Here is an 11,932-nt window from a genome sequence, read left to right as displayed (position 1 = left end):
GTGGTAGGCATGTTGTGTAAATCAAATGATACAAACCCCACAAAATGTTTTATTCCAGGTTGTAGGATAACAAAATAGGAAAAATGCCAAGGGGGTGAATCCTTTCACAAGCCACTGTAGATCACATAAATATAAAACACATAAATGGAGGGGAGATGGAGAGGAGAGAGAGAGGTGGAAGAGAGGGAGAGGAGAGAAGGAGAGGAGAGAGAGGTGGAAGAGAGGGAGAGGAGAGAAGGAGAGGAGAGAGAGGTGGAAGAGAGGGAGAGGAGAGAAGGAGAGGAGAGAGAGGTGGAAGAGAGGGAGAGGAGAGAAGGAGAGGAGAGAGAGGTGGAAGAGAGGGAGATGGAGAGAAGGAGAGGAGAGAGAGTGGTGGAAGAGAGGGAGAGGAGAGAAGGAGAGGAGAGAGAGGTGGAAGAGAGGGAGAGGAGGGAAGGAGAGGAGAGAGAGGCGGAAGAGAGGGAGAGGAGAGAGAGGAGAGGAGAGAGAGGTGGAAGAGAGGGAGAGGAGAGAAGGAGAGGAGAGAGAAGTGGAAGAGAGGGAGAGGAGAGAAGGAGAGGAGAGAGAGGTGGAAGAGAGGGAGAGGAGAGAAGGAGAGGAGAGAGAGGCGGAAGAGAGGGAGAGGAGAGAGAAGGAGAGGAGAGAGAGGTGGAAGAGAGGGAGAGGAGAGAAGGAGAGGAGAGAGAAGTGGAAGAGAGGGAGAGGAGAGAAGGAGAGGAGAGAGAGGTGGAAGAGAGGGAGAGGAGAGAAGGAGAGGAGAGAGAGGTGGAAGAGAGGGAGAGGAGAGAAGGAGAGGAGGAGAGAGGCGGAAGAGAGGGAGAGGAGAGAAGGAGAGGAGAGAGAGGTGGAAGAGAGGGAGAGGAGAGAAGGAGAGGAGAGAGAAGTGGAAGAGAGGGAGAGGAGAGAAGGAGAGGAGAGAGAGAGAGTGGAAGAGGGGAGAGGAGAGAAGGAGAGGAGAAATCAAGGGGAAGGAGAGAGAGGGGAAGGAGCGAGAGATAGAGGTGGAGAGGGAGAGGAGAAGAAGAGATCATCTTACCAGCCAGGGGTAGAGCAGGTAGCGTGCTCTCATCATCTGCGCCTCAGAGAAGCTGCTCTCAGACAAAATCATCTTCACATCCTCATTCCTATAGAAGGGAATGATGCATTGTTACGCAAGGAACCAAGAGAATTACTGAAAGATTAAGACAGAAATGAGTTTAGACTTCATTAGGCTAATCTACCTGGTAACGGCTCCTCTCTCTGCCAGGATGAAGACAGCGTTGGGATTGGCTGACCGGATCAGCTGCTGTACGGTTTGGAGGAGAGGGTTCTTCTGTTCTGCTGCCGGTCCAGTGAAGACGACCGTACTCACTATCCCTTGGCTGCACTGCTCCACCAGCTTCGGGAAGACAAATCTATAAGGTACAATCAGATATACACTCACAACGGCTACCTCACTTTAATATTATCAGTTATGGCACAGAGTGGTTTAGCTCAGAGAGTGGGGGCCCACAGTCCCTGTTAGTGGGCCACGTCGGTGGCACTGTATTATCCTCAAAGCGGGCAAAGAAGGTGTTTAGTTAGTCTGATTTTATTTTTGTAGTCCGTAATTGCCTGTAGACACTGCCACATAAGTCTCTTGTCTGAGCCGTTGAATTACAACTCCACTTTGACCCTATAATGACATTTCGCTTGTTTGATTGCTTGCGGATCGGTTATAAGAAATGATAGCGGATTCATTCAGTTAAATAATAATTGGGTTGGAGTCATGCAGTACGGCGCTATCTTTTATACATTTAAGGAATGAATCTGAGCCTCACGCTTATCACCTGTGGAAGGAGGTGCTTCCAGCGAGGAAGGAGGGGCTTCCACCTCACCTGGCCTAGGCCATAGGCCTATATGTTTTGATAAGGTTTGTATCACAACTAAAGTAGCCAAATAACTTCTTAAAATGAAGCACATTAATCTGCTTTACAAGGGGTGTAGAGCCTAACTACATACATAAACACCGTGTGAGTTTCAAGTTTGGGGAAGATAATGTTCACCATAGAAATGCACCTTTATAATAAAAGCATTACATGCATAACCGCATTTGTGGTTACTTTTGATAATGGTGTTTTCCGCTAATGGAACATTTGCGCTTATAGCCTACTACCATGTGCAAATCACTGTGGTTATAATGTGAAGAAATAGCCTAATACATTATTCACGTTTTCAGCTAAACGTTCTGATCTGTTGCGTCAGCCACATTGCGGAATTTTTCATTTATTTTTATTCTAGTGGTTGTATTAATTTGGGATCTATCGCATCCCACAACTGTCCCAGACTATGTCTGGAATATTTATTTCTCGCACAGAATAGGTCAACTTTTGTACAATGGGGATAGTAGATTGACATAGTTAGTGCTTTTGCTGTTCGTTAGGACTACGCATCTTGTTGGCTGACGAAAAGTAAATGTGGACAGTTCTTCCGATATCTTACGTCACTTCCGGGTTGGAGCGCGGTCGCATTCGCACTTCGCTCTGCAGGTTGTATAACTTTTTCATTACATTTCATTATAGTACAACGGTTTGATTTGTCTAATCTTAGCAATTCTTCTTAGCTAGCTACATAGCCGTCCTTGTATCAGAGATAATTGCATAATTATCGTATTTCGATCGCCCTACCGTAGCCTTCACTGCTATTCGCCCAGGAGCTAGCTAACGCTAGCTAACGCCCACAGATTAGCATCACTGTAGTGCTATTCACTCAACGACTTGATTAGTTTAGTGTTAGCTAGCTACACAGCTGTCTTTGTTTCCAAGATAATTGTGTAGTTTAGAGTGTGTAGTCTTGGAGTGATTATCTTAATTCACTGAGGTTCGCTAGCCAGCTATTTGTCGTCCTTAACGTAGGAGACTCTGCTAGCTAGCCAACAGCTAACAGCTAGCCAACGTCACCACACACACGTTACTGAATCGAATTCAACAACCCGGTCAGGTAGTATCACATTTTCATTTCATTTCATTACAGTACAACGGTTTGATTTGTTTGATCGTAGCTAGCTACATAGCTAGTTACATAGCCGTCTTTGTTTCAAAGATAATTGTGTAGTCTAGAGCGATTTCCTAGGTTAGCTAGCCAGCTATTGTCGTTCTTTTAACGCAACGTAACGTAAACAACACTGCTAGCTAGCCAGCTAGCCCCGAATAGTAGCACTGTAGAAACTATTACACTCAACGGAACGACTTGATTAGTGTAGTGTCAACAACGCAGCTACTGCCAGCTAGCCTACTTCAGCAGTACTGTATCATTTTAATCATTTTAGTCAATAAGATTCTTGCTATGTAAGCTTAACTTTCTGAACATTCGAGACGTGTAGTCCACTTGTCATTCAATCTCCTTGCATTAGCGTAGCCTTTTCTGTAGCCTGTCAACTATGTGTCTGTCTATCCCTGTTCTCTCCTCTCTGCACAGATCATACAAACGCTCCACACCGCGTGGCCGCGTCACCCTAATCTGGTGGTCCCAGCGCGTGACCCACGTGGAGTTCCAGGTCTCCGGTAGCCTCTGGAACTGCCGATCTGCGGCCAACAAGGCAGAGTTCATCTCAGCCTATGCCTCCATCCAGTCCCTCGACTTCTTGGCACTGACGGAAACATGGATCACCACAGATAACACTGCTACTCCTACTGCTCTCTCCTCGTCCGCCCACGTGTTCCTCGCACACCCCGAGAGCTTCTGGTCAGCGGGGTGGTGGCACCGGGATCCTCATCTCTCCCAAGTGGTCTTTCTCTCTTTCTCCCCTTACCCATCTGTCTATCGCCTCCTTTGAATTCCATGCTGTCACAGTTACCAGCCCTTTCAAGCTTAACATCCTTATCATTTATCGCCCTCCAGGTTCCCTTGGAGAGTTCATCAATGAGCTTGATGCCTTGATAAGCTCCTTTCCTGAGGACGGCTCACCTCTCACAGTTCTGGGCGACTTTAACCTCCCCACGTCTACCTTTGACTCATTCCTCTCTGCCTCCTTTCCACTCCTCTCCTCTTTTGACCTCACCCTCTCACCTTCCCCCTACTCACAAGGCAGGCAATACGCTTGACCTCATCTTTACTAGATGCTGCTCTTCTACTAACCTCATTGCAACTCCCCTCCAAGTCTCCGACCACTACCTTGTATCCTTTTCCCTCTCGCTCTCATCCAACACTTCCCACACTGCCCCTACTCGGGTGGTATCGCGCCGTCCCAAACTTCGCTCTCTGTCCCCCGCTACTCTCTCCTCTTCCATCCTATCATCTCTTCCCTCTGCTCAAACTTTCTCCAACCTATCTCCTGATTCTGCCTCCTCAACCCTCCTCTCCTCCCTTTCTGCATCCTTTGACTCTCTATGTCCCCTATCCTCCAGGCCGGCTCGGTCCTCCCCTCCCGCTCCGTGGCTCGACGACTCATTGAGAGCTCACAGAACAGGGCTCCGGGCAGCCGAGCGGAAATGGAGGAAAACTCGCCTCCCTGCGGACCTGGCATCCTTTCACTCCCTCCTCTCTACATTTTCCTCCTCTGTCTCTGCTGCTAAAGCCACTTTCTACCATTCTAAATTCCAAGCATCTGCCTCTAACCCTAGGGAAGCTCTTTGCCACCTTCTCCTCCCTCCTGAATCCTCCCCCCTCCTCCTCCCTCTCTGCAGATGACTTCGTCAACCATTTTGAAAAGAAGGTCGACGACATCCGATCCTCGTTTGCTAAGTCAAACGACACCGCTGGTTCTGCTCACACTGCCCTACCCTATGCTCTGACCTCTCTCTCCTCTCTCTCCAGATGAAATCTCGCGTCTTGTGACGGCCGGCCGCCCAACAACCTGCCCGCTTGACCCTATCCCCTCCTCTCTTCTCAGACCATTTCCGGAGACCTTCTCCCTTACCTCACCTCGCTCATCAACTCATCCCTGACCGCTGGCTACGTCCCTCCCGTCTTCAAGAGAGCGAGAGTTGCACCCCTTCTGAAAAAACCTACACTCGATCCCTCCGATGTCAACAACTACAGACCAGTATCCCTTCTCTCTTTTCTCTCCAAAACTCTTGAGCGTGCCGTCCTTGGCCAGCTCTACCGCTATCTCTCTCAGAATGACCTTCTTGATCCAAATCAGTCAGGTTTCAAGACTAGTCATTCAACTGAGACTGCTCTTCTCTGTATCACGGAGGCGCTCCGCACTGCTAAAGCTAACTCTCTCTCCTCTGCTCTCATCCTTCTAGACCTATCGGCTGCCTTCGATACTGTGAACCATCAGATCCTCCTCTCCACCCTCTCCGAGTTGGGCATCTCCGGCGCGGCCCACGCTTGGATTGCGTCCTACCTGACAGGTCGCTCCTACCAGGTGGCGTGGCGAGAATCTGTCTCCTCACCACGCTCTCACCACTGGTGTCCCCCAGGGCTCTGTTCTAGGCCCTCTCTTATTCTCGCTATACACCAAGTCACTTGGCTCTGTCATAACCTCACATGGTCTCTCCTATCATTGCTATGCAGACGACACACAATTAATCTTCTCCTTTCCCCCTTCTGATGACCAGGTGGCGAATCGCATCTCTGCATGTCTGGCAGACATATCAGTGTGGATGACGGATCACCACCTCAAGCTGAACCTCAGCAAGACGGAGCTCCTCTTCCTCCCGGGGAAGGACTGCCCGTTCCATGATCTCGCCATCACGGTTGACAACTCCATTGTGTCCTCCTCCCAGAGCGCTAAGAACTTTGGCGTGATCCTGGACAACACCCTGTCGTTCTCAACTAACATCAAGGCGGTGTCCCGTTCCTGTAGGTTCATGCTCTACAACATCCGCAGAGTACGACCCTGCCTCACACAGGAAGCGGCGCAGGTCCTAATCCAGGCACTTGTCATCTCCCGTCTTGACTACTGCAACTCGCTGTTGGCTGGGCTCCCTGCCTGTGCCATTAAACCCCTACAACTCATCCAGAACGCCGCAGCCCGTCTGGTGTTCAACCTTCCCAAGTTCTCTCACGTCACCCCGCTCCTCCGCTCTCTCCACTGGCTTCCAGTTGAAGCTCGCATCCGCTACAAGACCATGGTGCTTGCCTACGGAGCTGTGAGGGGAACGGCACCTCAGTACCTCCAGGCTCTGATCAGGCCCTACACCCAAACAAGGGCACTGCGTTCATCCACCTCTGGCCTGCTCGCCTCCCTACCACTGAGGAAGTACAGTTCCCGCTCAGCCCAGTCAAAACTGTTCGCTGCTCTGGCCCCCCAATGGTGGAACAAACTCCCTCACGACGCCAGGACAGCGGAGTCAATCACCACCTTCCGGAGACACCTGAAACCCCACCTCTTCAAGGAATACCTAGGATAGGGTAAGTAATCCTTCTCACCCCCCCCCTAAAAAGATTTAGATGCACTATTGTAAGTGGCTGTTCCACTGGATGTCATAAGGTGTATGCACCAATTTGTAAGTCGCTCTGGATAAGAGCGTCTGCTAAATGACTTAAATGTAAATGTAAATGTAATCTTCAATATGCACCTTGGAATTGGATAAGGAGGTGTGCAGTTGCGTCCCTGATGTGTCGGTCTTCACTTGTAGCCTGTGAGAAAGACCCGATCACATGATGGAGAGCCGTGTGAGTGAGAGGTGCTTCGAAGTGCTCAGGGAGAAGGGCACAGCAGCCACTAGCCACAAAGTAATGTCTTTTTTTTAGGGTGCATTACGGTCGGTCCCAAAGGGGATGCCACCGTGAAATTCGAGGCATAATCAAGTGCTTGTCAAACTATGACTGATGTAGTATGTACAGCTTGGCAAAATAACTAAGCAGAGCTCATGCATTTCAAGCAACTTTTTTCAAATCATCATTAGAGTCCCATCATGTAGCCTTACAATGTATTAAACATCTAAACATATGGCCCAACTTTTGTAGAACAACTGAAGTTACATTAATGACTCTAAATTAAGCATCTAGCAGGACCTGTTTCTTTGTTGACCTATCAACACAGAATAGCCACCTATTATCGTTTTTGATAATGTATCCTTTCTATTTTATTAAGCTTTGTTCAATGGTAGTATTTAAACTATAAACCATAAATAACGGCACGACATTCTAAGTAAATCTTGCCTGCTAAATGAACTAGTGTAGCCCACAGCCATATGTCACAGCCAGATCAGGACCTAACATAAGGACAACTCAGAGTAAACTATTCTGTTCTTCTGAAAAAAAAAAACGACATTTCCTTTATATCATGTTTCTTTAGACCTGTATAAAATAAATAATGGATTTATTGTGAAGGTGTAGGATATATTAAATGGATTTATTGTAAAGGTGTAGGATATATTACATGGATTTATTGTGAAGGTGTAGGATATATTAAATGTATTTATTGTGAAGGTGTAGGATATATTAAATGGATTTATTGTAAAGGTGTAGGATATATTAAATGGATTTATTGTGAAGGTGTAGGATATATTAAATGGATTTATTGTAAAGGTGTAGGATATATTAAATGGATTTATTGTAAAGGTGTAGGATATATTAAATGGATTTATTGTAAAGGTGTAGGATATATTAAATGGATTTATTGTAAAGGTGTAGTATATATTAAATGGATTTATTGTAAAGGTGTAGGATATATTAAATGGATTTATTGTGAAGGTGTAGGATATATTACATGGATTTATTGTGAAGGTGTAGGATATATTAAATGGATTTATTGTGAAGGTGTAGGATATATTAAATGGATTTATTGTGAAGGTGTAGGATATATTACATAGATGTATTGTGAAGGTGTAGGATATATTACATGGATTTATTGTGAAGGTGTAGGATATATTACATGGATTTATTGTGAAGGTGTAGGATATATTACATGGATTTATTGTGAAGGTGTAGGATATATTAAATGGATTTATTGTGAAGGTGTAGGATATATTACATGGATTTATTGTGAAGGTGTAGGATATATTAAATGGATTTATTGTGAAGGTGTAGGATATATTACATGGATTTATTGTGAAGGTGTAGGATATATTACATGGATTTATTGTGAAGGTGTAGGATATATTACATGGATTTATTGTGAAGGTGTAGGATATATTACATGGATTTATTGTGAAGGTGTAGGATATATTACATGGATTTATTGTGAAGGTGTAGGATATATTAAATTGATTTAAAAAAAATTTAAATGTAGATGTTTCAAAGGTCTGCATCAGTGGCTTGTAGGCTAAATTATTTTACGTTAATTAACGGTCAATTACCGTGAGAACGGCAGTTATTTGCTTGACAATCACTGTCTTGATCAAATTTCCGCCACAGCCTCATGTGTGACCAGTGGAAAGTGTGCTGACCTGTGTTCCATGTATGAGCTGAGAGGGTCCACACAGGCTGTGACCGCCCCGATGGTGAAACAGGCCTGGACCACAGCATCTGGATGGGACAGGACCGCCTGGACCACGTCTAATACATCTGTACATCTAGAGACAGAGAGATAGTCAGGGTTAAGCCATCTAGAGATAGAGATAATCTACACAGACACAGGAAAGAGATTTAAACAGTGGATTATAAACAGAAAGATCATCAGTGACACCAGCAGCTAATGGAGGATATATCTGTCTGGTTGACTTCTTTAAGCTACATGCTACTATAACAGAGCTAATGGAGGGTATATCTGTCTGGTTGACTTCTTTAAGCAACATGCTACTATAACAGATGATCTTAGAGACCGGTACACAGCTTAATGTGTACATACCCAGGGGTGAGCAGCAGTAGTCGGGGCTTCCCTCCAGGTGCTCTCTGTGTTTCCAGGAAGCAGGACAGGTAGCGCTGGAAGTGGGAGGTGGAGAAACAATCACTGCAGTCTGGTCCTGGACGGTAGACAACCCACCTACACATCAACACACACAGGGGAAACACTTCAGTTAGACACAATCACTGCAGTCTGGTCACCACAGTGGGGAACACCACAGTTAGGAACACCACAGTTAGGAACACCACAGTTAGGAACACCACAGTGGGGAACACCACAGTGGGGAACACCACAGTGGGGAACACCACAGTGGGGAACACCACAGTTGGGAACACCACAGTGGGGAACACCACAGTGGGGAACACCACAGTGGGGAACACCACAGTTGGGAACACCACAGTTGGGAACACCACAGTGGGGAACACCACAGTGGGGAACACCACAGTTAGGAACACCACAGTTGGGAACACCACAGTTGGGAACACCACAGTTAGGAACACCACAGTGGGGAACACCACAGTTAGGAACACCACAGTGGGAACACCACAGTGGGGAACACCACAGTGGGGAACACCACAGTGGGGAACACCACAGTGGGAACACCACAGTGGGGAACACCACAGTGGGGAACACCACAGTGGGGAACACCACAGTGGGGAACACCACAGGGGGAACACCACAGGGGGAACACCACAGTTAGGAACACCACAGTTAGGAACACCACAGTTAGGAACACCACAGTTAGGAACACCACAGTTGGGAACACCACAGTGGGGAACACCACAGGGGGAACACCACAGGGGGAACACCACAGGGGGAACACCACAGGGGGAACACCACAGTTAGGAACACCACAGTTAGGAACACCACAGTGGGGAACACCACAGTGGGGAACACCACAGTTAGGAACACCACAGTTAGGAACACCACAGGGGGAACACCACAGGGGGGAACACCACAGGGGGAACACCACAGGGGAACACCACAGGGGGAACACCACAGTTAGGAACACCACAGTGGGGAACACCACAGTGGGGAACACCACAGTTAGGAACACCACAGTGGGGAACACCACAGTTAGGAACACCACAGGGGGAACACCACAGGGGGAACACCACAGGGGGAACACCACAGGGGGAACACCACAGTTAGGAACACCACAGTTAGAAACACCACAGTGGGGAACACCACAGGGGGAACACCACAGGGGGAACACCACAGTTAGGAACACCACAGTGGGGAACACCACAGTTAGGAACACCACAGGGGGAACACCACAGGGGGAACACCACAGGGGAACACCACAGGGGGAACACCACAGGGGGAACACCACAGTGGGGAACACCACAGGGGAACACCACAGTTAGGAACACCACAGGGGGAACACCACAGGGGGAACACCTGAGTTAGGAACACCACAGTTAGGAACACCACAGTGGGGAACACCACAGTTAGGAACACCACAGTTAGGAACACCACAGTGGGGAACACCACAGTGGGGAACACCACAGTTAGGAACACCACAGTTAGGAACACCACAGGGGGAACACCACAGGGGGAACACCACAGGGGGGAACACCACAGGGGGAACACCACAGTTAGGAACACCACAGTTAGAAACACCACAGTTAGAAACACCACAGTGGGGAACACCACAGTGGGGAACACCACAGTGGGGAACACCACAGTGGGGAACACCACAGTGGGGAAACACCACAGGGGGAAACACCACAGGGGAAACACCACAGTGGGGAACACCACAGTGGGGAACACCACAGTGGGGAACACCACAGTTAGGAACACCACAGTGGGGAACACCACAGTTAGGAACACCACAGTGGGGAACACCACAGTTAGGAACACCACAGTGGGGAACACCACAGTGGGGAACACCACAGTTAGGAACACCACAGTTAGGAACACCACAGTTAGGAACACCACAGTTAGGAACACCACAGTTAGGAACACCACAGTTAGGAACACCACAGTGGGGAACACCACAGTGGGGAACACCACAGTGGGGAACACCACAGTGAGGAACACCACAGTGGGGAACACCACAGTGGGGAACACCACAGTGGGGAACACCACAGTTAGGAACACCACAGGGGGAACACCACAGGGGGAACACCACAGGGGGAACACCACAGGGGAACACCACAGGGGAACACCACAGGGGGAACACCACAGTTAGGAACACCACAGTGGGGAACACCACAGTGGGGAACACCACAGTTAGGAACACCACAGTTAGGAACACCACAGTTAGGAACACCACAGTGGGGAACACCACAGTGGGGAACACCACAGTTAGGAACACCACAGTTAGGAACACCACAGGGGGAACACCACAGGGGGAACACCACAGGGGAACACCACAGGGGGAACACCACAGGGGGAACACCACAGTTAGGAACACCACAGTGGGGAACACCACAGGGGGAACACCACAGTTAGGAACACCACAGTGGGGAACACCACAGGGGGAACACCACAGGGGGAACACCACAGGGGGAACACCACAGGGGGAACACCACAGGGGGAACACCACAGGGGAACACCACAGGGGGAACACCACAGGGGGAACACCACAGTGGGGAACACCACAGTTAGGAACACCACAGTGGGGAACACCACAGTTAGGAACACCACAGTTAGGAACACCACAGTGGGGAACACCACAGTGGGGAACACCACAGTGGGGAACACCACAGTTAGGAACACCACAGTTAGGAACACCACAGGGGGAACACCACAGGGGGAACACCACAGGGGGAACACCACAGGGGAACACCACAGTTAGGAACACCACAGTTAGAAACACCACAGTTAGAAACACCACAGTTAGAAACACCACAGTGGGGAACACCACAGTGGGGAACACCACAGTGGGGAACACCACAGTGGGGAAACACCACAGGGGGAAACACCACAGGGGAAACACCACAGTGGGGAACACCACAGTGGGGAACACCACAGTTAGGAACACCACAGTGGGGAACACCACAGTGGGGAACACCACAGTGGGGAACACCACAGTGGGGAACACCACAGTTAGGAACACCACAGTGGGGAACACCACAGTGGGGAACACCACAGTTAGGAACACCACAGTTAGGAACACCACAGTTAGGAACACCACAGTTAGGAACACCACAGTTGGGAACACCACAGGGGGGAACACCACAGGGGGAACACCACAGTGGGGAACACCACAGGGGAACACCACAGGGG

At 48.8% G+C, this 11,932-nt stretch overlaps 1 pseudogene; it reads right to left on the bottom strand.

Annotated features, from left to right (window-relative positions):
• Positions 1–1,036: 1,036 nt before the first annotated feature.
• The window catches only part of LOC127921789 (dynein axonemal assembly factor 9-like), a 54,295-nt pseudogene continuing 43,399 nt past the window's right edge, over positions 1,037–11,932 (bottom strand).

The sequence above is a fragment of the Oncorhynchus keta genome, unplaced genomic scaffold, assembly GCF_023373465.1.
Source record: "Oncorhynchus keta strain PuntledgeMale-10-30-2019 unplaced genomic scaffold, Oket_V2 Un_contig_23558_pilon_pilon, whole genome shotgun sequence".
NCBI classification, from domain to species: domain Eukaryota; kingdom Metazoa; phylum Chordata; class Actinopteri; order Salmoniformes; family Salmonidae; genus Oncorhynchus; species Oncorhynchus keta.
Note: the sequence above shows the minus strand (reverse complement) of the source record. Positions and strands in the feature narration are given on the sequence as shown.